General features: G+C 43.7%; 1 long non-coding RNA gene across 1 annotated transcript in view; it reads right to left on the bottom strand.

Moving 5' to 3' along the window:
• Positions 1-327: 327 nt before the first annotated feature.
• LOC126088506 (uncharacterized) overlaps positions 328-27,144 on the bottom strand; it is a 44,764-nt gene continuing 17,947 nt past the window's right edge. The window contains exons 2-3 of the long non-coding RNA XR_007519947.1: positions 12,218-12,397; positions 328-471 (exon numbers count right to left, since the gene is read on the bottom strand). This is a non-coding gene — a long non-coding RNA (uncharacterized LOC126088506). The remainder of the gene's footprint in view (positions 472-12,217; positions 12,398-27,144) is intronic.

The raw sequence follows: 27,144 nt of genomic DNA, 5'->3' as shown, positions 1-27,144 counted from the left end.
ACATTGAAATTTCAAGGTCCCTGTCTGTGAAGATTCATAGCACAGCCAGATAACTTAAGATACTGTTGGTCCTTATCTTTTTAGACCAACGCAGCAGCACAGCAATAGGCTTATTCGTCTGGTATATCAATGAAAAAAAAAAGACGTACAGGCGACAATCAACAACTATTGCACCTAAGTTTTTAACAGGAACGTGTATCTTAAAGGCAATTTCTTTAGTTGACTGAAAATGTTGATCGTAGAAATTGAACACATCTTAGGAAGGATAGTATTTTAACTGTTTTGGAAATGAATATGGGAACAAAGATCAAACTGGATCGTCTTTATTGAATACTTATGTTTATTTTAGCTCTCTGGCCCATAAATCTGGCTGCTTTTTTCTTAACAGTGAGTCATTTTTACTGCAGTAATCCAGAACCGTTACGTCCTCAGAAGTGATTCTTCCCTCTGTCAGGTCACCTTTTATAGCACCTACAAAGAAAAAAAAGGAATTAGTATTGTACTTGTGAGATCTTAATCCAATATGTTTCAATTATTATTATTTTTTTGAAGCAACATTACCATTTAACTGTGCATTACTATCTTTATCTTCGGTGCTATCGAGATTTCGGCTTTTATTCCACTATCAAGCACAATGCTAAAAGTTGTTAGATCATTGTTATATCATGTCTGTTAAAGTAGTCCAAAGCAGGTTTACCCACTCTGGACTGTCATGACAGACATGATAACTTTCAGCATTATACTTAAGAGTGGAATCAAAGCCGAAATCTTAGTAGTACAGAAGATAAATGTAGTAATACACAGTCAAATGGCGGTGTACCCTTTCAAGGAATATTGCGTGACTGTGGCTCGACGCCATCGAAAATTTTTTATGTTTAATTGTTTTATCTGCGTTACCACAACCACAGACCAACAGCGAGGAAGGATATATTCCAATCTGTAGTAAACCGCCAACGCCTTTCGATAGTTAATCTGCATCGGTATGTAGATGCCCAATGAAGATTGTAAACTAAGATTTGTTACGCAAGGATTTGTTTTTATTAACGCTAAATTATGGCCCTTCAGATCCCAGAAAGATGGTGGGATAGTGACTCTGTAGTTTAATTTTGTGACCAGGTGAGATATGTATGTAACGAAAGTCAACTTTACTATAAATTCTATTGTTTATTATAAACCCCACAAAAACGAGTGCAGCAGTTGCACTGAAGTACGACAAGAACATGTTTAATAACATACTATTCACAGACAAATCATTGCGAGAACATGAAAGAGTTATATGCAATTAAGGGTGGCAGAGATTCAAGACAAGGAACCAGTAGGCGGGTTACTACATTATTAGCAAACTGATCCGTTTCCGCGATCTGACGACAGTGATTGCCTAAATTTGTGTTCATAAAATTACGCATGCCAGATGGGCGTCTTCCTTCTCCTTATTAACACTAATGTGTACTGAGTACATTGCGACCTATACACGCCGAAGCTGGTTGCAGTTTTTTACAGCGTCGTGTTGTCCGGCATTGTTGCTGCGGCGGCCACTGTATTGGACGATGGCTATGAATCCCGAAAAGCTACCTACTGCAAACCTGTCGGTACCTCAAAGGAGCTCGTTATTGTATTACAGCATGTTGTTTTCGACTCTCCTAAGATTCCTATCTGCTTTCTACAATGAAGAGCCAAAGAAACTTGTACACCTGTCTAATATCGTATAGGGCACCAGCAAGCACGTAGAAGTGCCCCAACACGACGTGGCATGGGCTCGACTAATGTCTGAAGTAGTGCTGGAGGGAACTGACTCCGTTAATCCGGCAGGGCTCTCCATAAATCCGCAAGAGTACGAGTGGGCGGAGATCTCTTCTGAACAGCAGGTTGCAAGGCGTTCCAGATACGCTCAATAATGTTCATGTCTGGGGAGTGTGGTGGCTAGCGGAAGTGTTTAAACTCAGAAGCGTGTTCCTGGAGCCACTCTGCAGCAATTCTGGACGTGTGGCGTGTCGCATTGTCCTGCTGGAATTGCCCAAGTCAGTCGGAATGCACAATGGACATGAATGGATGCAGGTGATCAGACAGGATTCTTATGTATGTGTCTCCCGTCAGAGTCGTATCTAGACATATAAGGGGCCCCGTATCACTCCAGCTGCACACTCCCCACACCATTACAGAGCCTCCACCAGCTTGAACAGTCCCCTGCTGACATGCAGGGTCCTTGGAGTCTCCATAGCCGTACACGTCCATCCGCTCGATACAATTTGAAGCGACACTCTTCCGACCAGGTCATCGACAGTCCAATATCAGTGGTGACGGGCCAGGTGAGGCGTAAAGCTTTGTGTCATGCAGTCATGAAGGACACACGAGTGGGCCTTTGGCTCCTAAGGCCCACATCTAAGATGTTTCGTTGAATGGTTCGCACGCTGACACTTGTGAGTGGTCCAACACTGAAATTTGCAGCAGTTTGCGGAAGGGCTGCACTTCTGTCAGTCGTCGCTAGTGCCGTTCTTGAAGGGCTCTTTTTCCGTTCGCAGCGATGTCGGAGATTTGATGTTTTATCGGATTCCTGATATTCACGGTACACTCGTGAAATGGCCGTAAGGGAAAATCCCCACTTCATTATTGCATCGGAGGTGCTTCGTCCCATTGCTCGTGCGCCGACTATAACACCACATTCAAACTGTGTTAAATCTTGATAACCTGCCATTGTAGCAGCAGAAACCGATCTAATGACTGTGCCAGACACTTGTTGTCTTATATAGGTGTTGTCGACCGCACTGCCGTATTCTGGCTATTTACATAACTCTGTCTTTGAATACGCATGCCTATATTAGTTTCTTTGGCGCTTCATTGTATATACGAGGGGCCAGCTACAGGTATTTTTGGGACGAGAAAGAAGCAGTCTCACACTTATAGAATCCTCACACCGCGCCTGCCGTGTTCTGTCCAAAAGCATAGAGCCATAAACACCTGTCGCTTTCACAGAGCGTAGTAGTGTCCACTAGTATATCGCTCTCCTATCGGCAGACTGCCGCCGCCTTCTTGCGTTTTCCGCCCAAGGCTTATTGTTGCCCGCCTTCCTGGACCTAGTGTACGTTAGAGCGTCCTCGCACCAGAAAAAAACGCTTTAGGAACGCGGGAGCGGTGGTCATCTCGTGCTGAATTCCAGCGACCGAGTTACCTGATGTCAGCATTGTGTCGGCTTCGGCTCACGACGGGCGTCCGCTCAGCCTGTCCAGTGCACGCGACAGCCTTCGGCGAACGCTGTCCTACCTGGTGTCGGCGTCACCTTTTACAACCTACGTTAATGGTGTCCTTCGGCCCGAATTGATTTGCTGTCTTCTCTGAAATTGCGAGTCCAGTCGAATGCAATTTTCAAGAAATAAAACACCTACGAGTACTTCATGTATTACCAATCGCTATCGGATAGTCTTTCATAAAAATAAAGGAGTAAGTTATTTTGGAATCGAATTAATTCGATCTACGTATCGTTATATATAATTTGCATCTCAGACATCGATAATGTGAAAGTCGACGAAACCCTCAGTTTCGCCATCTTTCAGATTTTATGGTTTTTAACACATTCCTCCTGATAAAAGGAGAATCGTTCAGAACGAGAATTAAAACAAGTTTCTGTAAGGAGTTACTAAGAGTGTCGAACCAATTTCTCCTCACGCTGTAACCGAAAACTAAGTGAAAGACGTTGCACAAAGATATATCAAATATTATAGCTCGAGAGAGAAGAAAAAAAGAATGACTGACAAGATACTAAATATGACAGAAATGAGAATTGAGATGAGAAATGATATTACCAACAAATAAATGGCCGTGGATAGTAAAATAAAATGACAGTGCAAGATGAGAAAGGAAGAACGGCTAACATCATAGCAGCTAAGACGGACAGCAGTTGAGATGAAAACGGTAATCACGACTAGCGAAATAGAATGAAAAATCAGGAAACCAAAGGAGTAGTTGTACACGTCAAAATGTGCAAAATGTGAAGAGCTCTGAATAAGACACTATCTGCTACCCTCATTACATATTCTAGGGAGCCGCGTGGTCTGGGGCGTCTTATCATGGTTCGCTCTGCTTCCCCCCCCCCCCCCCCCCCCCCTGTCGGAAGTGTAAGTTAGTTTCAATTAGAGTAAGGGGACCACACCGTGGTTCAGGTCGAAAAAAATCGATGTTTGGTTTTCATAATATTTCGATAGATTAAGGTTTTATTTAAGTACTCCGAAAATGATTTTGCTGAAAAAAAATTTTTTTCGAGCATTTAAACAGCATTTTCCTACCACGTGAGTTTATGTGCCACACCCACTTTTCTGTCCCCACTATTCTGCATATATTTTAGATCTTTATATCCCCTACATTGCACGCTACGGATATTTTTTTTACTCCCGAATGTGTTGGCTATCCTCGGAATGCAACGGTCGGTATTCTTTTGTTTCTATTGTTTGTAAACAACACGCTTTCAAACACGAGGTTACTTTTGTTCAAGTGTGATTGCGAATAGTTGTTATACTTAAGTTTGCAGTGCTTGTTTACGTGTGTTTTGTTGTGTTTATTGAAGATGACGAAACGTTAAGGCATTTTCAAGAAACGACAATTTAGAGGTAACAAGTTTAGAAAGCTTTCTGTGCAAGAGGTTATGTAGCCTGGCAATGATGTTTCTAATTGTAATTCTTCAAGTGCATCATCAAAGAAGCTCTCGCCATTTCAAGAGAGTTACAACGAATTTACTATACGTGACGAGGGGTGCAGTAACATTATTATAAATTTGAGAATATTATCAGATGTAATTTCTAAATTTGTACAATGTAGACAGTGTGATGAGTCACAGAGTGTGAAAATTTGTGAGAGTGCCAGTGAGAGAAAAGGCCTAGCAATTGCTTTGGATTTAATTTGCACTAAATGCTCAGCTGTGATTCCATTTATGAGTTCTTCAAAATCAGATGCAATTGGCCCTTATGAAATCAATACTAGATTAGTGTATGCCTTACGATCCATTGGCAAGGGCATGGCTGCAGGGAGAACATTTTGTTCAGTGATGAACTTACATCAACCACCAAATAAATTTGAAGAACTGACTGCAATATTAGAGAAAGCTGTATGTGAGGTCAGTGAGGAAAGCATGAAATTGGCTGCAGTGCAAGAAAATGATGGATGTTCGGATATTGCAGTTGCACTTGATGGAAGTAGGCAGAAAAGAGAACATACTTCTCTGAATTAGGTAGTGACTGCCACGAGTGTAAACACCAGTTGGCTGGCTCTGAGCACTATGGGACTTAACATCTATGGTCATCAGTCCCCTAGAACTTAGAACTACTTAAACCTAACTAACCTAAGGACAGCACACAACACCCAGCCATCACGAGGCAGAGAAAATCCCTGACCCCGCCGGGAATCGAACCCGGGAACCCGGGCGTGGGAAGCGAGAACGCTACCGCACGACCACGAGATGCGGGCGTAAACACCAGTGAAGTGTTAGATGTGGAGATAACGTCTAAATATTTGCAAATGTTGTAAAGTCAATGAACATAAAGAACACAAGTGTGTGGCTAATTTTAGAGGAACAAGTGGTGATATGGAAGTTCATGGAGTACAACAAATATTTCATCGCTCTGTAGAAACAAGAGGCGTACGGTACACCAAATATTTGGGCGATGGTAACAGTAAGGCGTACAACAATGTGGTGAACTCTAAGCCATATGGACATGCCATTATTAGCAAAATAGAATGTGTAGGTCATGTTCAAAAACGTTTGGGAACAAAGCTGAGAAATCTAACTGTTGATATGGGAGGAAAAAAATTAGAAGATGGAAAATTGTTGACCGGACAGGGTCAGTTAACTGAAACTGAAATAGAAAACTTGCAGGTATACTATGGACAGGCAATTACGAGACATAAAGAAAATCTGGAGGCAATGAAGAGAGATGTTTGGGACATATTCTTCCATAAGTCCTCAACTGATGATAAGCCATGTCATGGATTGTGTCCATCAGGAGAAAATTCTGGGTGCAAATACAACAGGGCTCAGGCAACTGGAGGATCTTATTCTCATCAGCATTCTCTTCCTGCTGCTGTTATTACAGCAATTAAACCTATTTTCAGAGATTGGCTCATCCTGACCTTCTAAGGAAATTTCTGCATGGGCAGACACAGAACCCAAGTGAATGTTTCAACAGCACAATTTCGAACCGCCTTCCTAAAACTATATTTGTAGGCATGCATACAATGAAACTAGGAGTTCATGATGCTGTTATTACATTCAATTGTGGTAATATGGGAAAGTGTTGGGTAATGAAAAAGCTGGGAATCAATCCTGGTGGAAATATGATCACTGGGCTGCAACATTGCGATAAAATGAGGATAGCCGATGCAGACAGGTCTACATCTAATATGGCCAAGAAAGTAAGACAAACATCTAGGAAGATGAAAAAGAAGCTGGAAGACCTGCTAGAAGCCAAAGATGGGCCATCATTTGCAGCAGGACAGTTTTAATTAACTGCAAGTAACAAATTTCAAAAGTTTTCTCTTTAAAGTCAATTTCCTGCAAACTAAAATTTTCAGTACATATGCCCCATTGTTTCAGAAACTATCATAGATAAATGAATGAAATTTTCAGAGACTCTGAATGACATAAAAAGCCACCTCTGGTACTACATTCATTAATATTCCCCTATTAGGAAGTTCACAAAAAATATTTTCTACAGAAAAAACTTATAATTTTTTGTTAATAAATTAAAAAAAGTATTTCTTAAAAACTGTACAATGGATAAAGTTGATTTTAGTACAGTTGACTTTATTAGCATCATGTAACATACAGTAAAAATATTAAGGTCCTGTATCAAATAGTTTTTTCAAAAATGGGTCAAATACTTGCCTAAATTAACATGGGGAAGATAGGCAGGGTGTAGTCCCCTTAAGTAGTGTGTAAGCTTAGGGACCGATGACCTCTGCATTTTGGTCCCGTTAGACCTTACCACAAATTTCCAACTTTTTTCATTACGCTCAACTAATAATCGCCCCATGATGTTATGCCCTACGACATTAATGAAAGAAAACTGTCAAAATGACTCAACGTTACGACATATTCATTTGAAATGTTTACGATTAGATATAAAACAAAACTCGTTGGACGTACACGTTTTTCAAGATGCTGTTCAATCCAATGCGCACTCTAACAAATTTGTAAACTCTGTTTTGTTTATTGATTTCTCCGTATGTAAGACTGTTGTGGTCAGGTCTAGTGCTGACCAGAATTGAATATACTGCGTTTTATCTAATTTTGATGAAAGTCGAAACAAGACTCGCTGAACATATGCGTCTGTGAAGATCCTGTTAAATGTGCACTCTCACAAACCTTTTAACTGTTTCGTTATTGATTTCTCCTGATGTAGCACTTTTAAGTGGGACGTGGTCAGGGCTAGTTCTGACCAGAAACGAATATACTGCGTTTTATCTAATTTCGATGACAGTCGATTTGAAGAGAACACTTCAATACTTTTTAGCAAAGCTTCAGTTACAAGTTAACAATTTTTACCAAAATTACATTTATCTTTTCTGGTATTGACTTGATTCTGTTGGTCTCGATTATAATGCCCGCATCATCAGGAAATGTATGACAGAAGATGATTTACACACAGACTGTTACGGATATAACTGCAGATATGATTATTCGTGACTGATAACTATGAACAATACTACATAAGTATTTACTTCATTTGCAGACTAATAATTATATCTATTGGAAACCATATGGCTTTTAGCTTAGTACCTCCAAGTAGACGTGGCAATAGCAAGCCATCAAAACGTACTTTGCCCGGGCAGCACGTCCGGTGTTGAAGTGTGGACAGGTGGACGCAAAAAGGTTTGTCTGTACTGACACGTGTAGTGTACTTAGTGGTGCAGTTACGACCGTGCAGTAAACTTCAGGTGGTAAATTATTTCACGTTTTTGCAGGAAGACTGTTAGACACAGAGAAAAAAAACAACAAACAATGAGGTGGGTACACACTAAGCTATCAATAACCGCAAGATTTACTGTTATATCCCTGACACCCCCTGTAACAGGAATGAACTTAATAAGCAGACTGAATACAGTTAAACCTACGTTTATAACATGTTTTGGATTTGGAGAAAGCTTTTGGCAATGTTGATGGGGACATACTCTTTGAAATTATGAAGGTGGCAAGGATAAAATACAGTGAAAGGAGGGTTACCTCCGGTCTTTATAGGAACTAGATTAAAATTATAAGAAACAAAGGACATGAAAGAAAGGCAATAGTTGAGAATGGGGAGGGACCTAGATAAAAAGGTAAAGTTGTATGAGCTGGTGGGAGATGCAGAAGGGCAGGACCAACTGCCTACTTGGAAAGGTTTTTCCTATCCTCCGGGCTGGCAGGCACGTTTCCGTCTTTAAGTATGAGAGCTGTGTGTGTAAGTGTGTCGGTTAAGTGTAGATGATTGTAATTGTGTGTGTGTGTGTGTGTGTGTGTGTGTGTGTGTGTGTGTGTGTGTGTGTGCGTGTGTGTGTACACAGTAGAGTGTCGTATTCGTGCTGGAGATGATGAAGAAAAGGGAGAGGGTGAAACTCAATGGCGGCACATAGCTTACTCCCCTCGAAAAGCACCAAGGAGTCCATAAGGCTTAACTTTCCGTCTGACGAACGGATCCCCATCAATAGTGTCGCGTGCGCTCACTTCAAGAGACACCACGGAGAGGTCTTGAATTGAGTCCAGGACTTCGACGCAAAAACTGATGATCATGGACTTACGACACCAACCCTCCTAGCATCTCTGCCTTAAACGCAAAGGGAAAATTGCCAACAGCATCCGTCGTACCCGGACGGTCACTCATCGAAGTACTGACCATGGCTAGCGGTGCTTAACTTCGGTGACCTGACGGGAATCGGGGAAACCACCTCGGTGCCGTCGATGACTTCCCATAGATTATTATCTGTATATAGAGCACCAAGGAATGGAACTTAGGGAGTAATGGGGGAAGGAATTAAAGTTTAGGGAGACGAAATGATAATTTTACCTTAAAGAGAATATAAAATACAGAATGGGTATACCACGAAATGCTTTTCTGTAAAGAAGAAATATGTAATCTTAAATAAATTTAGGTATTATGAAGTCTTTTCTAAAACTGTTCGTCTGGAGTGTGCTCTTATATGGAATTAAAACGTCGACAATGAACAATATCGAAATGAAGAGATAAAGAGCTATTGTAATGTAGTGCTACAGAAGATTACTTGAAAATTAGAGGCATACATTCAATAGCTAAAGAACAGACACTGAAGCGAATTGGAGAGAAAATAAATTTTTGGCACAACTTGATTAAAATGTTGATATGACACATCCAGAGGCATAAAGAAAATAGTTAATTTGATAACAGAAGGAAATTCGTGTTTATTCAGGAGAGACGGAGCTAAAGATTGCAGAAGGAGACCAAGGCGCTTGACTGCATTAGGCAGATTGAATTGGATGAAGGTTGCAGTAGTTGAGTACACATAAAGAGACTTTCACAGCTTGGAGAGCTGATCAAATCAGTCTTCGGGCTGAAAATCACCGTCACCACCACCACCACTACCACCACCACCACAACAACAACAACAACAATGAAAGAGAACCCATTAGTGATCCCTCTCGTGTATTCAGTATTGTTGACTTCCCAGTGAAGATGCGACTCGTTAGAGAGATCCGGACAGCTCCCTAATGCGGCACTCTTTAATCTATTAGCTGTCAAAGGTAAGAACCGATTAATCGTTAGATCTTATTTTGCATTTCATAAAATAATACTGTAATTGTTCATTGAATCGTCCAAAGTAGTCCACACTTACGGAATCGCAGTAAGACTTTATTTTTACTTAGTCCGAAAGATATGAAGCAACTGAGGTTAAAGGATAATTCAGAAATTCTTGTAATTAATGAATCTGCAGTTTATATATAAATTTTATGCATGATACATAACTATGGAGGTATCATGATTTTCGCGAGTTCATTATCTAGTTGTCTTAAAAATATGCTATTCAGGTAAAGGACAATATATATTTAGCTTTTACAAAATACAGAATTTTTTACGAAAAGAGTTAAGCGTGTGTTTAGAACATAATATTACTTTACTTTTTAGTAACAAATAAATACCCATGACATAATACGCAAATTACACTTGGAAAAATATTCGAACCGTGTTACATTTGTTACAACTCATGTAAAGTAAAATCTATAGGATAACTAATTTTCATGGCCAAAAGCCTTTATATTGAAAAATACAAATATTTTTTTCAATATATTGCGAAATAATTTGGAAAAGTGTAGAATTTTTGTAAATATTGTACTAAGTTATAATGTGTTAGTCCAGTAGACATAAATCCTGTACTTTATAACAGCAATTAGAACGACCATTGCCGGAAAACGCAGCTTTCGGTAACCTGAGAATGCTATCAGATAGTATATTTGACATAGGAATTTCATAAGTTTGGTTGTTATAACTTGGTATTGATCGTCAATGCATTTTAGCAAAATATGGAGTAATGTATTTAAATGGTTTCAATTTTCAAAATATAGATTTCTTACAATAATCCTAAAATGCAATTTCAGAATAATTGTATGGTATGTATAAAATCAACAGGCAATCGGTAATATTCTTCTACTGTCATAAATGAGTCTTATGTCTATAAAAACGGAATTCACTTGATATAAATTTTGGTTAGGTTCAAAGGGTTTGTAGTCAGATACACTCCTGGAAATTGAAATACGAACACCGTGAATTCATTGTCCCAGGAAGGGGAAACTTTATTGACACATTCCTGGGGTCAGATACATCACATGATCACACTGACAGAACCACAGGCACATAGACACAGGCAACAGAGCATGCACAATGTCGGCACTAGTACAGTGTATATCCACCTTTCGCAGCAATGCAGGCTGCTATTCTCCCATGGAGACGATCGTAGAGATGCTGGATGTAGTCCTGTGGAACGGCTTGCCATGCCATTTCCACCTGGCGCCTCAGTTGGACCAGCGTTCGTGCTGGACGTGCAGACCGCGTGAGACGACGCTTCATCCAGTCCCAAACATGCTCAATGGGGGACAGATCCGGAGATCTTGCTGGCCAGGGTAGTTGACTTACACCTTCTAGAGCACGTTGGGTGGCACAGGATACATGCGGACGTGCATTGTCCTGTTGGAACAGCAAGTTCCCTTGCCGGTCTAGGAATGGTAGAACGATGGGTTCGATGACGGTTTGGATGTACCGTGCACTATTCAGTGTCCCCTCGACGATCACCAGTGGTGTACGGCCAGTGTAGGAGATCGCTCCCCACACCATGATGCCGGGTGTTGGCCCTGTGTGCCTCGGTCGTATGCAGTCCTGATTGTGGCGCTCACCTGCACGGCGCCAAACACGCATACGACCATCATTGGCACCAAGGCAGAAGCGACTCTCATCGCTGAAGACGACACGTCTCCATTCGTCCCTCCATTCACGCCTGTCGCGACACCACTGGAGGCGGGCTGCACGATGTTGGGGCGTGAGCGGAAGACGGCCTAACGGTGTGCGGGACCGTAGCCCAGCTTCATGGAGACGGTTGCGAATGGTCCTCGCCGATACCCCAGGAGCAACAGTGTCCCTAATTTGCTGGGAAGTGGCGGTGCGGTCCCCTACGGCACTGCGTAGGATCCTACGGTCTTGGCGTGCATCCGTGCGTCGCTGCGGTCCGGTCCCAGGTCGACGGGCACGTGCACCTTCCGCCGACCACTGGCGACAACATCGATGTACTGTGGAGACCTGACGCCCCACGTGTTGAGCAATGCGGCGGTACGTCCACCCGGCCTCCCGCATGCCCACTATACGCCCTCGCTCAAAGTCCGTCAACTGCACATACGGTTCACGTCCACGCTGTCGCGGCATGCTACCAGTGTTAAAGACTGCGATGGAGCTCCGTATGCCACGGCAAACTGTCTGACACTGACGGCGGCGGTGCACAAATGCTGCGCAGCTAGCGCCATTCGACGGCCAACACCGCGGTTCCTGGTGTGTCCGCTGTGCCGTGCGTGTGATCATTGCTTGTACAGCCCTCTCGCAGTGTCCGGAGCAAGTATGGTGGGTCTGACACACCGGTGTCAATGTGTTCTTTTTTCCATTTCCAGGAGTGTATTACGATCGACTTTGCATCGCTAATCGATAATCAATAGTCGATTATGAAATTATATCGCAACCATTACCGGAGCGTGGAGAACGGCCTTCAGGAGGCAAGAGCTCGCAGAGGAAGGCGTGCCGCTGGGCGCAGCGCGTGGTTCTCCAGCGGCCGCTGGAGTCCAGCGTGACGCAGCCGTTGTCTGGACCGGTGGTGCGAGGGTGCCGCGGCGCCCACGCGCGGTACAGGTAGCAGCTCAGCGGCACGCCTGCAACACGTACGGTGGTCCACACATGGTACGGCTCCCGATCTCATTTTGACTCACCAGTCTGTCAGCGTAAAGGCACCATCATCTTACAGACACACAGCACAATTACCCACATACGTAATTACAAGGGTTAATTATGAAGAGGTAGTCAAATTTCTTTTCACATAATACGGCCGGCCATCCCAAAGTGAACAATTTGTTCCTGCAAACCATTGCATTTGACTGAATTTAAGTGTATATAGCAATTAGTAACATGCCTCTGAGCAATAAAGATCATTACTCACACAGGAGCCAATTTTTATGGACAAGTGATCACACAATAAGTGAGTCAAAACCAAGTACCTGGTGATCAAACAGTCAGTATAAATTTGAAAACTGAATAAATCAAGGAATAATGTAGATAGAGAGGAATAAAACGACACACATGCTTGGAATGACATGGGGTTTTATGAGAACCAAAAAAATACAAAAGTTCAAAAAATGTCCGACAGATGGCGTTTCATCTGATCAGAATAGCAATAATTATCATAACAAAGTAAGACAAAGCAAAGATGATGTTCTCTACAGGAAATGCTTAATATGTCCACCATTATTCCTCAACAATAGCTGTAGTCGAGGAATAATGTTGTGAACAGCACTGTAAAGCACTACACACAACTGGCGCTAATAGCATAGGCACATAGGGAACACACACTACACAGATCTGTAAGTCCACAGTGTTGGTGAGGCATTGGCGTCGGATGTTGTCTTTCAGCATCCCTAGAGATGTAAGTCGATCACGATACACTTGCGACTTCAGGTAACCCCAAAGCCAATAATCGCACGGACTGAGGTCTGGGGACTTGGGAGGCCAAGCATGACGAAAGTGTCGGCTGAACATACGATCATCACCAAACGACGCGCGCAAGAGATCTTTCGCGCGTCTAGCAATATGGGGTGTTTTTTTTTTTTTTGTTCTAATAAAACCCCATGTCATTCCAAGCATGTGTGTCAATTTTTACCTCTCTATCTACATTATTCCGTGGTTCATTAAGTTTTCAAATTTATACTGACTTTCTGATCACCCAGTATGTATTCAAAGCTTTATAATCACTTAAGGAATTTGTAGAAAAAGTCAGAACTAAATAAAACATTGCATTATACGACGCGGTAATACATCGACGGAAAAAAATTGCAATACTAGAAAATATTTAATGCAGAAAAATTAGATTTCGCGAATTCATCTGTCTAGATAACATATGTAGGTGATTAACGTTGCAAGATCACAGGTTAATGTAAGCGTGAGATAAGCCATTGAAAATGTGAAATGCTACTACATTAATAACCGGTGTAATCAACAGAATGTTGAATGCAAGCATGCAAATGTGCATACATTGTGTTGTAGAGGTGCGGGATTTCAGTTTGTGGGATAGAGTTCAATGTCTGTCGCACTTGGTCGGTCAATAAAGGGACAATTAATGCTGTTTATGGAGGACGTTGATGCTGCCTTTCGATGATGTCTCACTTACGCTCGACTGAAGACAGATCTGGTGACCGAGCAGGCCAAGGCAATATGTTGACACTCTGCAGAGCACGTTGGGTTACAACAGCAGTATGTGGGCAAGCGTTATTCTGTTAGAAAACACCTCCTGGAATGTCGTTCGTGAACGGCAGCACAGCAGGTTGAATCACCGGACAGACGTAGAGATTTGCAGTGAAGGTGCGTGGGATAACCACGAGAGTACTCCAGACCATAACTCCAAGTGTAGGTTCAGTGCGTCCAGCACGCTGACATGTTGGTTGCAGGCCCTCGACTGGCCTCCTCCAAAGCAATACACGGCCATTACTGGCACCGAGGCACAACCAGCTTTCATCAGGAAGCACACCAGACCTCCACCCTGCCCTCCACTGAGCTCTCGCTTGACACCACTGAAGTCGCAAATGACTCTGGTTCGGGATCAGTAGAATGCGCACTACGGGGCAACTGACTCGGAGCTGTCCTTGAAGTAACCGATTTGTAACTGTCTACTGTGTCACTGTGGTGCCAGCTGCTGCTCAAATTGCTGCTGCAGATGCAATACGATGCCCCAGATCCAAACGATGAACACGATGGTCTTCCCTCTCGGTAGTGCCACGTGGCCGTCCAGCGCGGCATCTTCTAGTGACCATATATTCTAGTGTCCACCGTTTCCAGCAGTCATGTACAGTCGCTACATTCCTGCTAAGAGCTACTGCAATATCGTAGAAGGAACATCCAGTTTCTCTTAGCGCTATTACACAACCCCGTTCAAACTCAGTGGAGTCTTGATAATGGCGTCTTTGTTGCCTTAAAGGCGTTCTTGACTAACATCAATTCACCATTTTCAGTATGAAAGGAAACTAACGCTCACGACCGTTACACCGTGTATTTAAAGCAAACTTGACTTGCATCCCCATAGTGGCGCTGCTACCGCCACTCTTATGCGACAGGCACGAAATCTGAACAGTCATCTTTCAAATGTAGAAACACGGCTACCAACTATAGTTTATGTCACACAACTCCTTCTTGGTGCTGTTATTTTTTTCTTCACGTGTAATTACACAGCGCAACCACACGATTCTCTTTACTGTTACTGACTTTGTTTAACCAGCCTTCCAAATACACTCATGCTCATAAACTAAGGATATTGCTGACATATGGTGAAACAACGCTCTGGTGGGCGGTTTGCGGGTTTAAATGAACTCGGGCTATGACCATGCGGTGCATTTGACCTGCGGTCGTCACACGGTGGCGCTGGCAGCAGTCCACATACACAGAAGTGTATTGCTGCATGTCAGAGTAAGGTGCAGCGAATAAGTGTGCAGACGTTTTCAGACGTGCTAATGGTGACTGCGTGTTGAAAATGGCTCAAAGAACACATATTGATGACGTTATGAGGGGTAGAATACTAGGGCGACTGGAGGCTGGTCAAACACAGCAGGTCATAGCACGGACCCTCCGTGTGCCACAAAGTGTGATCTCAAGATTATGGCAACGATTTCAGCAGACAGGAAATGTCTCCAGGCGCTGCAGTACGGAACGTCCACAGTGTACAACACTACAAGAAGACCGATACCTCACCATCAGTGCCCGAAGACGGCCACGGAGTACTGCAGGTAGCCTTGCTCTGTACCTTACAGTAGCCACTGGAACAGTTCTCTCCAGATACACAGTCTACAGACGACTGAACAGACACGGTTTATTCGCCTGGAGACCTGCAAGGTGCATTCCACTGACCCCTGGTCACAGGAGAGCCCGTAAAGCCTGGTGTCGAGAACACAGTACGTGGTCACTGGAACAGTGGCCCCAGGTTATGTTCACGGACGAGTCCAGGTATAGTCTGAACACTGATACACGCCGCGCTTTCATCTGGCGTGAACCAGGAACCAGATACCAACCTCTTAATGTCCTTGAAAGGCACCTGTATGGAGGTGGTGGTTTGATGGTGTGGGGTGGGATTATGATTGGTGCACGTACACCACTGTATGTCTTTGACAGAGGAACTGTAACAGGTCAGGTGTACTGGGACGTCATTTTGCACCAGTATGTCCGCCTATTCAGGGGTGCAGTGGGTCCCACCTTCCTCCTGATGGATGATAACTCGCGGTCCCACCGAGATGCCATCGTGGAGGAGTACCTTGAAACAGAAGATATGAGGCGAATGGAGTGGCCTGCTTGTTCTCCAGACCTAAACCCCATCGAGCACGTCTGGAATGCTCTCGGTCGACGTATCGCTGCACGTCTTCAAACCCCTAGGACACTTCAGGAGCTCCGACAGGCTCTGGTGCAAGAATGGAAGGCTATACAGCAGCAGCTGCTCTACCAGCTGATCCAGGGTATGCCAACCCGTTGTGCGGCCTGCGTACGAGTGCATGGTGATCATACTCCATATTGATGTCGGGGTACATGATCAGGAAACAGTGGCGTTTTGTAGCACATGTGTTTCGGGACGGTTTTCTCAACTTATCACCAATACCTTGGTCTTACAGATCTGTCGCGTGTGTTCCCTATGTGCCTATGCTATTAGCGCCAGTTTTGTGTAGTGCCACTTTGTGTGGCACCACATTCTGCAATAATCCTTAATTTAAGAGGATGAGTGCATTTATAATTCACTTCAGAAATTGTATAAATAAATAGGAATGGTTCTGAACAACAACTAAATACTACAACACATAAAGTAGTCAGTGTAGTTGAGAGAAAGGTAAAATTAGTTACGATTTGTCAGATTCAATAGTTTCAACAGATTTATAAATTTTACTTTCAAAAAATTAATTATGATCCTTGTAGTTCACAAGTAATGGCTTTGAGTAATTAAAAAGAAATGAACTTCCAAATTCAAGATAAATTAAATCTGTGCTGTCTGTTAAAATTATCTTGTTTTGCTACTTTCTGTCATTCACGGTGTGATTTTCGGAACTTACGATAGTAGGCTACGTACCTTGTTCTTGGTGAAACTGATTTGGGTTAATGATCACTGTAAAATTATGATTGAAATCACACAATTAAGACATTGCAAGTCTTGTACAGAACTATTTGTCTAGTGTGGATCAGTCTGCTGGCCGATGTATTAGCTCTGCGTCGAAAATGGCAATAAACGTATCTTATCTTCCAGCTGCAGATTTTTCTTATGCGCGCAGTACTCTACTTTTATAATATTCTAGAAACCTCCTCGTAAATCATCATTGTATTATGGCCTATGGTAAGTGCATTGCCTCTCACAGCTATAAAGCGCTGCTGCACGCATAGTCGCTATGCCGGAGCCACATACACTCTTATGTCCTCTAGACGTCGTTACAGATATTCGGACTTAGGTTATGACATGTTCGATGCGCCTGCCATCATTGGCGATGATGTGGCGCAGAGGAATAGCGAAATTCTGCATGACCCGCTGAAGTGTCGGATCATCGATGCTGTCGATGACCTCCTGAGTGGCTGTTTTAGGGTTATTACTGTATACCTTGTCTTTAACATAGGCCCACAAAAAGGTGTCGCATGTGTTCAGATCCGGGTAATATAACGGCCAATCGTGGCCCATGCCAGCGGCCTCTGGGTACCCCAGAGCCAGAATGCGGTCCCCAAAGTGCTCCTCCAGGACATCAAACACTCTTCTGCTCCGATGGGATCGAGTTTGGACTTTAAAGAACCACGTCTTGTCGAAATCATGGTCACTTTGGATAATGGGGATGAAATCATTTTCCAAAATCTTCACGTAGAGTTCGGTAGTTACCGAGCCATCAAGGAATATCATACCAATCATTCCGTGACTGGACATTGCACACCATGCAGTCACCTGCTGAGGCTGAAGAGACTTCTCGATCGCGAAATGCGGATACTCAGTTCCCCAAAATCTCCAATTTTGCTTATTGACGAATCCATCCAAATGAAAGTGGGCTTCGTCGCTAAACCAAACCTTATTCACATAAAAATACTGTTCGTCAATTCTGTGGACAATAGTGTGGGCGAAATACAATCTATGTTGGGCTTAATGGCTGATGGGTTCGAATTTTGTATAGGAAGAGATGCAGGTCTTCAACAGCAATTTGTCACAATGTCTCCCGGTTGATATCCATCTGTTTTGCAGTTCTTCATGTCAATTTCCTGGGGCTGGTTTGAAACACAATGAGTGTCTTCTCAAGGGTTTCAGGAGTTCTCACCCTTATTGGATGAGCGAAATTGCCAACATTGTCATCAAGAACACTACCCGTTCTCTCAAACTTGCGAATCAAATTCTTGATTGTTAGCACACTTGGACAGGTTGTCTTCAGCTTGAACTCGGTCGCAAACTTCCTTTGAGCCGCAGTTCGGCTCTTATTGTTTGCATAGTAGGCCTAGGGGTAGCGTCTTTAATAAATAATCAAAACATGTTCTGCCCGGGTTCGAATCCCGCCGGTGCTTAAATTTTGATCAATAATCAGCATTGGCGGCCGTAGAATTCCGGCATAAGAAGTCAACCTCATTCTGCCAACGGCCTTGTCAAAGAGGGCGGAGGAGCGGATAGAGGTTCGGGGCACTCTCTTGTCCTAGGGATGGGAAATTGCCCCTAAAGGCGGAAGAATCAGCAATGATCAACGACATGAGGATGCAGAGGGCAATGGAAACCACTGCATTAAAGATACGTAACCTGTATCAACAGGACATGTGGCCTGTAATTGAAGAAGTGTCATGATGATCTCTCCATTGGCAAAAGATTCCGGAATAGTCCCCCATCCGGATCTCCGGGAGGGGACTGTCAAGGGGGAGGTTACAATGAGAAAAACATTGAATAATCAGCGAAAGGATAACGTTCTACGAGTCGGGGCGTGTAATGTCAGAAGCTTGAACGTGGTAGGGAAACTAGAAAATCTGAAAAGGAAAATGCAAAGGCTCAGTCTAGATACAGTAGGGGTCAGTGAAGTGAAGTGGAAAGAAGACAAGGATTTCTGGTCAGATGAGTGTAGGGTAATGTCAAAAGCAGCAGAAAATGAAGTAACAGGAGTAGGATTCTTTATGAACAGGAAGACAGAGCAGAGAGTGTGTTTCTGTGAACAGTTCAGTGAGAGAGTCGTTCTTATCAGAATTGACAGCATACCAAACCCGACAACGATAGTTCAGGTTGCCTACGTCGCAAGCTGAAGATGAAGAGATAAAGAAAATGTATGAGAATATTGAAAGGGTAATACAGTATGTAAAGGGGGGTGAAAATCTGATAGTCATGGAGGACTGAAATGCTGTTGTAGGGGAAGGAGTAGAAGAAAAGGTTACAGGAGAATATGGGCTTGGGACAAGGAATGAGAGAGGAGAAAGACTAATTGAGTTCTGTAACAAGTTTCAGCTAGTAATAGCGAATACACTGTTCAAGAATCACAAGAGGAGGAGGCATACTTGTAAAAGGCCGGGTGATATGGGAAGATTTCAGTCAGTTACATTACAGCGCTGCAGTCCGGAACCGCGGGACTGCTACGGTCGCAGGTTCGAATCCTGCCTCGGGCATGGGTGTGTGTGATGTCCTTAGGTTAGTTAGGTTTAAGTAGTTCTAAGTTCTAGGGGACTTATGACCTAAGATGTTGAGTCCCATAGTGCTCAGAGCCAGTTAAACCAGTTACATTACATCATGGTCAGATAGAGATTCCGAAATTGGATACTGGATTGTAAGGCGTACCCGCTAAACGAACTTGCCACACTGTTTATGTTCAAATGTTTGTGAAATCTTATGGGACTTAACTGCTAAGGTCATCAGTCCCTAAGCTTACACACTACTTAACCTAAATTATCTTAAGGACAAATACACACACCCATGCCCGAGGGAGGACTCGAACCTCCGCCGGGATCAGCTGCACAGTCCATGACTGCAACGCTTTCAGACCGCTCGGCTAATCCCGCGCGGCCACACTGTTTATAAGCTGTTAACGGTATGTCTACCGCATGACCATATCGAAAGGCATCTTATCGACGACTGCCGACTACGGTGTACAGTTTGTAACATGAGCGTACAACTGGTATAGTTTGTATAAGATGGTACGTCTTCGGTTATGCCAAAGCTATTCATTTATTTGTTAATATCAACGTATCCTGGCATTGTAAAATTACTGAAATATTGCATTTACAACCATAGACTCCTCCTAATGTCTGAGTGGCAAAAGGCAACTTTTGTTAGCAAATATTTATTAATAACAATTACTCGATTCGTGCCATAATAAATGTACATTCTCTATGTATCATTTTGATGACGTCATGAGCGACTTCTGAATCAGCACCTCATCCCAGTGGCTCTGAAAGCGCCAGATAGCCATCCGTTTCAGCTAGCCTGTGTGGGAACCTACTGTTCGCTCCGTACTCCGTACGTAAATAGCAAAACTAGAAATAAACGAAAATGCACTTTTATCTGCAAGTAAGAGGTACCTCACTATCTTAACAACTTCCGCCGATTATCTGCACACAACAAAACAAAAATGCAATTCGAAGGCAACAGCGAAAAAGTAAGTAGGCTGTTTAGGTTTTTATATTGGTAACGCCACGTAGCGTTCTGTATGAAAATCACTGGATGTGCTGTGTGAAGTCTGTGGCTGGTTGGCATTGCTGTAATATTCGCTATTGTAGTGTTGGGCAGTTGGCTGTTAACAGCGCGTAGCACTGCACAGTTGGAGGTGAGCCGCCAGCAGTGGTGGACGTGGGGAGAGAGATGGCGGAGTTTTGAGAGCGGATGATCTGGACGTGTGTCCATCACAGACAGTAAATTTGTAAGACTGGATGTCATGAACTTTATATATATAATGACTTTTGAACACTATTAAGGTAAATACGTTGTTTGTTCTCTATCAAAATCTTTCATTTGCTAACTATGCCTATCAGTAGTTAGTGCTTTCAGTAGTTAGGATCTTTTATTTAGCTGGCAGTAGTGGCGTTTGCTGTATTGCAATAGTTCGACTAACGAAGGTTTTTGTGAGGTAAGTGATTCATGAAAGATATAGGTTATTGCTAGTCAGGGCCATTCTTTTGTAGGGATTTTTGAAAGTCTGATTGCGTTGCGCTAAAAATATTGTGTGTCAGTTTAGTGATGATCAGAATAAGTAAAGAGAGAAATGTCTGAGTACGTTCAGTTTTGCTCAGCTGTTTAAAAATCAAATAATGTATGAGGTTTATCGGCACAGTAATTCACTAATTTTTCTAAGGGGACGTTTCAAAACGAATATATGATTTGGGACTTAGAAAGCCTGGCATATATAAAATTCCGTGTCATTGTGGGAAGGCTTACATCGGCCCTTCGATTCGCTCAGTTCAGGACAGGTGTGTGGTACATCGTCGTCACACGCGGCTACAACAGCGGGAAAAAATCGGCGGTAAGAGAACATTGCCTAAACGAGGGTCTTGGTATGAAGTTTGACGAGATTGGGATACTTCCAGTACTTCCGCTTTTTGGAACAGTTTTTAAAAAGATGCAATTGAAGTTAGGTTGGCTGACAGCTGACTAATAGAGACAAGGATTTTCCTCTTCGCGGGACGTGGAACCCAGTACCAACCCGCATCAAAACGGAACGTTCGTCGGTGCGGTCAGCTCGAGTGTTTGAAAATAGTTCAAAAATGTCTCTGAGCACTATGGGACTTAACTTCTGTGGTCATCAGTCCCCTAGAACTACTTAAACCTAACTAACCTAAGGACATCACACACATCCATGCCCAAGGCAGGATTCGAACCTGCGACCGTAGCAGTCGCGCGATTCCGGACTGCGCGGTTAGAACCGCTAGACCACCGCGGCCGGCTTGAAAATAGTCTTTGAGTGCGGTATATCGTTGCCGCCGGTGTTCTCTGAAGGCAGCAACAATGGTAGGCGGTGCATGCGCCACGTACTGTACGGAAGTCTGTATAGGACGACGATTTGTAGCCTTGGCACCAGTTTTCAAGGGAACCCAGCAGCAGCAGCGTTCTCCTGAAGATGGCGGACAGATGGATCGCCGAAACACCGAGTCATGTTGATTTTTAGGATGCGGCAGCAAATCCGGGGAGACTACCAAGAATTATTACGCTGGGAAAGCCCGCAATGTCACAGAAACGAATATGACTTACTTGCTTTTAGTGAACCTCGCCAAGTCACCAACTCCAGCTAGCTAATTGCTCAGTGCTATACAACAAGACCTGTTTGTACCAAACAAATCTACACTGACTAAACCGTAATACTCGCCGAGGAAACAGGAGTGTGGTTGAGCCGAATTCTACGCTCGCTCACGGGAAAATTCTTTCCAGTACTGTGTAGGTTCCCCGAACTGGAAAAATAGTGTCGTTGACCACGAAGGATCATTAACTGCCGACTTCTGAAACAATTCCTTCAAAGACAAACGTCGCTCAAGAAAGCCTACGACTAGCTACCTCAGTCCCAGGAGGGTTGGTAGTTGACTCCCCGAAATTATTTACATTTACTCATTCCAGCCGATCACAATCAGGAGCAGAATGTAAACACTTACATAGGCTATTTCGTGCTTCCGCTCGTAACGCATCTGTAAATTGCTGCCTGCTGCCTGGAAACTCAGAAGTTACTCTGCAACAGGTGTTGGAAAGCTCCAGCCGTCACGTGAAAACTACTCGCTCTTCAGATCGGCCTAGTCGGTTCCAACCATCATCCACTTAAGAGGAGTAGGGAAAGTCTGAACAAGAACTCTCTTCCTACTACAACGGAAAACTAGCTTTTGTTGCCTCGACAAGGAGCAGGACTAGCATACAGGCACCACCAGGAAATGGTATGTTACACTGTACCGAAATTCACATAATTTATTTTTCTCCTTCTTAGCCTTACACCGTCTGTACTGAAGATTTGACAGATCCATTTTCTTTAACGCTACTGCCAGACGGTCTTCTTGTCACTGCAGTCGTCAGTTATCTGAGGGAGGAAAGCCGGAGTGTGTGCCAACAGTTTATGAAAAATGTACACGTTGTTCTATGTGTGATAGTAATTTTACTGCTTGTGTATCGTGTTTTCTGAGGTGGAAATCGGGGGCCAGCCCACCATTTGCCTGAACGAGCGTGGGAAACCGCCTAAGAATCACATTCAGGCTGGCGGTGCACCAGCCACGACAGTTAATAGGCGGTGCGGTTTCGAATCGGATCTAATTCACCTTCCCGTCTCGCAAGGTAGCGCATTAGGCGTTACGCTATACGACCAGGTGACGTCCTTAAAATATTTAGTATCGCAGTGTTACAGATTTTTATATGCTTTGTAGCTGTGCAGTAAGTTTTACTAGTAGAGACTTAGCTGATAATGTTCTGACTTACAAGAAGACCGCATGCGAAACGGATTTTCGTAGTCTTTCATATTTATGGTACGTGAAGTTCAGAACTCAAATGTCAGTTTGCCAAAGTGGTTCGATGCAAGTCTCGAAAATTATCTAAAAATCACCTTTGAAGTTTTTCGAGAGTCCTTAATACCCTGAAGTAAGAGGCGTTCTTCAATAGACAGCGCTGTTATGTGGTAGAATATCCGCCTGTCAGGTAGAGTTCGTGATTTCGGTTCCTAGCTGTGTATTTATTACGAATGATCTTTTCTAATCATTATGTACTTAACGTTTCTACGGAAATACTCATGGAAAATGCAGCTTTGTTTAAAAATTTAGCACAGTTAGGATTCGAACCCTAGCCGTCCTCACGACAGGCGAGCATTCTACCGCCGAGCCAGACAGCCCCTCAAGAAGAGAACAAATTTTCTTTAAGGTACTAAGGAAGCTGGGAAAACTTTGAAGTTGAATTGCTCGAGAACATTTTAGAGTTCCATTGCACTGCTTTGGAAACTGATATCTGTGTCCTGAACTTAGTGAACCACACATTAAAAATATATATATAACAAATGGATTGCCGCCCAGTCACCCTGTTAAAGAACAGGAGAACTCATCTATAAGGTGATTCAAAAAAACGTTTACAAATTGACATGGCACATCGGACGTACAACAAGGATCAGTAATCACATAGGAAGCGGCGGTTGCATCCGGCGCTACTAAAGGGCGTTGCAGTCAGGCCACCTCCTACAAGTGGAGCCCACTACAGGAGATGCTTAAAGTTTTGTCAGATGCATCGATACGCGCCTGACACGGACGCTGCATTTAACGGCACGTCTTCTCAAAGATACCTGGTGTACCTCGAAAACATCCTTCTGCAGCAACAGTTCTGCCCACTAGGTCCTGCAACGATTGCAAAAGGTATTTCATATACAGCCCCTTAGATACTCCCACTGGAAAAAATCGATTGGGGACTGGTCGGGTGATCGTGGTGGCCATGCGACTGACCCACTGTGAGCAATGCAGCGGCCGGGAAACGTTGCCTGAAGATGTGCCCTCAATTGTCTGCCGAAATGCCCGGGGCCTCCGTCGAGCTGAAATTGAAAGCGAAGACGAATAGGCATGGGAATGTCATTCAGCATGTTCGGTAGAGTCTCTCGAGGAATACGTAATATGCAACCAACAAGTCGGTTAGGGAGAACGTAGACGTAACCAACCAGTCTCCGGAAACGCCACCCCCCACGAAACCGTAGCGTCCTCTCGTTCCGTTTGGGACCTCCGGTTCCTACGTGATTACTGATCTTTGATGTATCCCTGATATGCCATGTCAGTTTTTAAATGTTTTTTTTCTTTTTAATCATCCTGTATAATCATTCCTACACACGGGTCCACAGCCGCTGTAAATTTCTTGAGGGAAGTCGTTATTCTTTTTAAACATTAACTTTATTCCATGCTTTAGCTATTAGCTAATTTAGCCCCCTTGGAAATTTTCAAACTACCTCGGTTACTTGCAAAACAGAGTAAAATTGTAAACATTTAGCATATAACGTTCCACACATTCGTAAGGAGGAAGCAACATCTGACGACCTTAATAAAGATCTCTTACGTTCGTGGTGGTTACTGGCACAGCTGTCGCACACATGAATGCCGTATGCGAAAAATGTAAAACCCTTATGCGGATTTTGTCTCTATGCCAGCGTATTGCCGGTCGGTGTATCGAGCGGTTCTAGGCGCTTCAGTCTGGAACCGCGCGACAGCTACGGTCGCACGTTTGAATCCTGCCTCGGGCATTGATGTGTGTGATGTCCGTAGGTTAGTTGGGTTTAAGTAGTTCTAAGTTGTAGGGGACTAATGACCTCAGATGTTAAGCCCCATAGTGCTCAGAGCCATTTGAACCAGCGCATTAAAGTACCTTAGCTTCGTGTTCCAAATAAACGTACACAAGCTCTGTAGCTGCGGGCTGGTAAGCCGGCAGTCTGGCTGGCCGACCTGCTACGATAGACCACTGTCTGTAGTCTGTGGCGCACTACCGCCTTGCAACAGACACCATTCTGTCGACATGGAACCGCACACAGACCTTTTACGATTCATAAAGCAACAAACCAAGGGCAGAGCAAAATGTTACCGACCTACATTACTAATGTACCAGGCAGCAAACGTAACTCCAGTCCAGGTAAGGCGCGCTAATTTAAGAAACAACTACGGCAAACATATTGTAACACAGAGAGAATACTTCACACAGCTTCTGACAACATCACCCCGACGCACCACAAAGTCCAAATTCGAGTAGTAAATCTACATCTACATCCATACTCCGCAAGCCACCTGGCGGTGTGTGGCGGAGAGTACTTTGAGTATCTCTATCGGTTCTCCCTTCTATTCCAGTCTCCTATTGTTCGTGGAAAGAAAGATTGGCGGTATGCCTCTGCATGGGCACTAATCTCTCTGATTTTATCCTCATGGTCTCTTCGCGAGATATACGTAGGAGGGAGCAATATACTGCTTGACTCCTCGATGAAGGTATGTTCTCGAAACTTCAACAAAAGCTCGTACCGAGCTACTGAGAGTCTCTCCTGCAGAGTCTTCCACTGGAGTTTATCTAACATCTCCGTAACGCTATCGCGATTACCAAATGATACTGTAACGAAGCGCGCTGCTCTCCGTTGGTCTTCTCTATCTCCTCTATCAACCATATCTGGTACGGATCCCACACTGCTGAGCAGTATTCAAGCAGTGGGCGAACAAGTGTACTGTAACCTACTTAATTTTTTTCGGATTGCATTTCCTTAGGACTGTTCCAATTAATCTCAGTCTGGCATCTGCTTTATCGACGATCAACTTTATATGATCATTCCATTTTAAATCACTCCTAATGCGTACTCCCAGATAATTTATGGAATTAACTGCTTCCAGTTGCTGACCTGCTATACTGTAGCTAAATGATAAAGGATCTATCTTTCTGTGTATTCGCAGCACATTACACTTGTCTACATTGAGATTCAGTTGCCATTCCCTGCACCATGCGTCAATTCGCTGCAGATCCTCCTGCATTTCAGTACAATTTTCCATTGTTAAAACCACTCGATATACCACAGCATCATCCGCAAAAAGCCTCAGTGAGCTTCCGATGTTATCCACAAGGTCATTTATATACAGGGTGTTTCAAAAATGACGGTATATTTGAAACGGCAATAAAAACTAAACGAGCAGCGATAGAAATACACCGTTTGTTGCAATATGCTTGGGACAACAGTACATTTTCAGGCGGACAAACTTTCGAAATTACAGTAGTTACAATTTTCAACAACAGATGGCGCTGCAAGTGATGTGAAAGATATAGAAGACAGCGCAGTCTGTGGGTGCGCCATTCTGTACGTCGTCTTTCTGCTGTAAGCGTGTGCTGTTCACAACGTGCAAGTGTGCTGTGGACAACATGGTTTATTCCTTACAACAGAGGATTTTTCTGGTGTTGGAATTCCACCGCCTAGAACACAGTGTTGTTGCAACAAGACGAAGTTTTCAACGGAGGTTTAATGTAACCAAAGGACCGAAAAGCGATACAATAAAGGATCTGTTTGAAAAATTTCAACAGACTGGGAACGTGACGGATGAACGTGCTGGAAAGGTAGGGCGACCGCGTACGGCAACCACAGAGGGCAACGCGCAGCTAGTGCAGCAGGTGATCCAACAGCGGCCTCGGTTTTCCGTTCGCCGTGTTGCAGCTGCGGTCCAAATGACGCCAACGTCCACGTATCGTCTCATGCGCCAGAGTTTACGCCTCTATCCATACAAAATTCAAACGCGGCAACCCCTCAGCGCCGCTACCATTGCTGCACGAGAGACATTCGCAAACGATATAGTGCACAGGATTGATGACAGCGATATGCATGTGGGCAGCATTTGGTTTACTGACGAAACTTATTTTTACCTGGACGGCTTCGTCAATAAACAGAACTGGCGCATATGGGGAACCGAAAAGCCCCATGTTGCAGTCCCATCGTCCCTGCTTCCT

Source organism: Schistocerca cancellata, chromosome 6 (genome assembly GCF_023864275.1).
Source record: "Schistocerca cancellata isolate TAMUIC-IGC-003103 chromosome 6, iqSchCanc2.1, whole genome shotgun sequence".
Classification (NCBI taxonomy): domain Eukaryota; kingdom Metazoa; phylum Arthropoda; class Insecta; order Orthoptera; family Acrididae; genus Schistocerca; species Schistocerca cancellata.
This window is presented reverse-complemented; position numbering and strand designations above follow the sequence as displayed.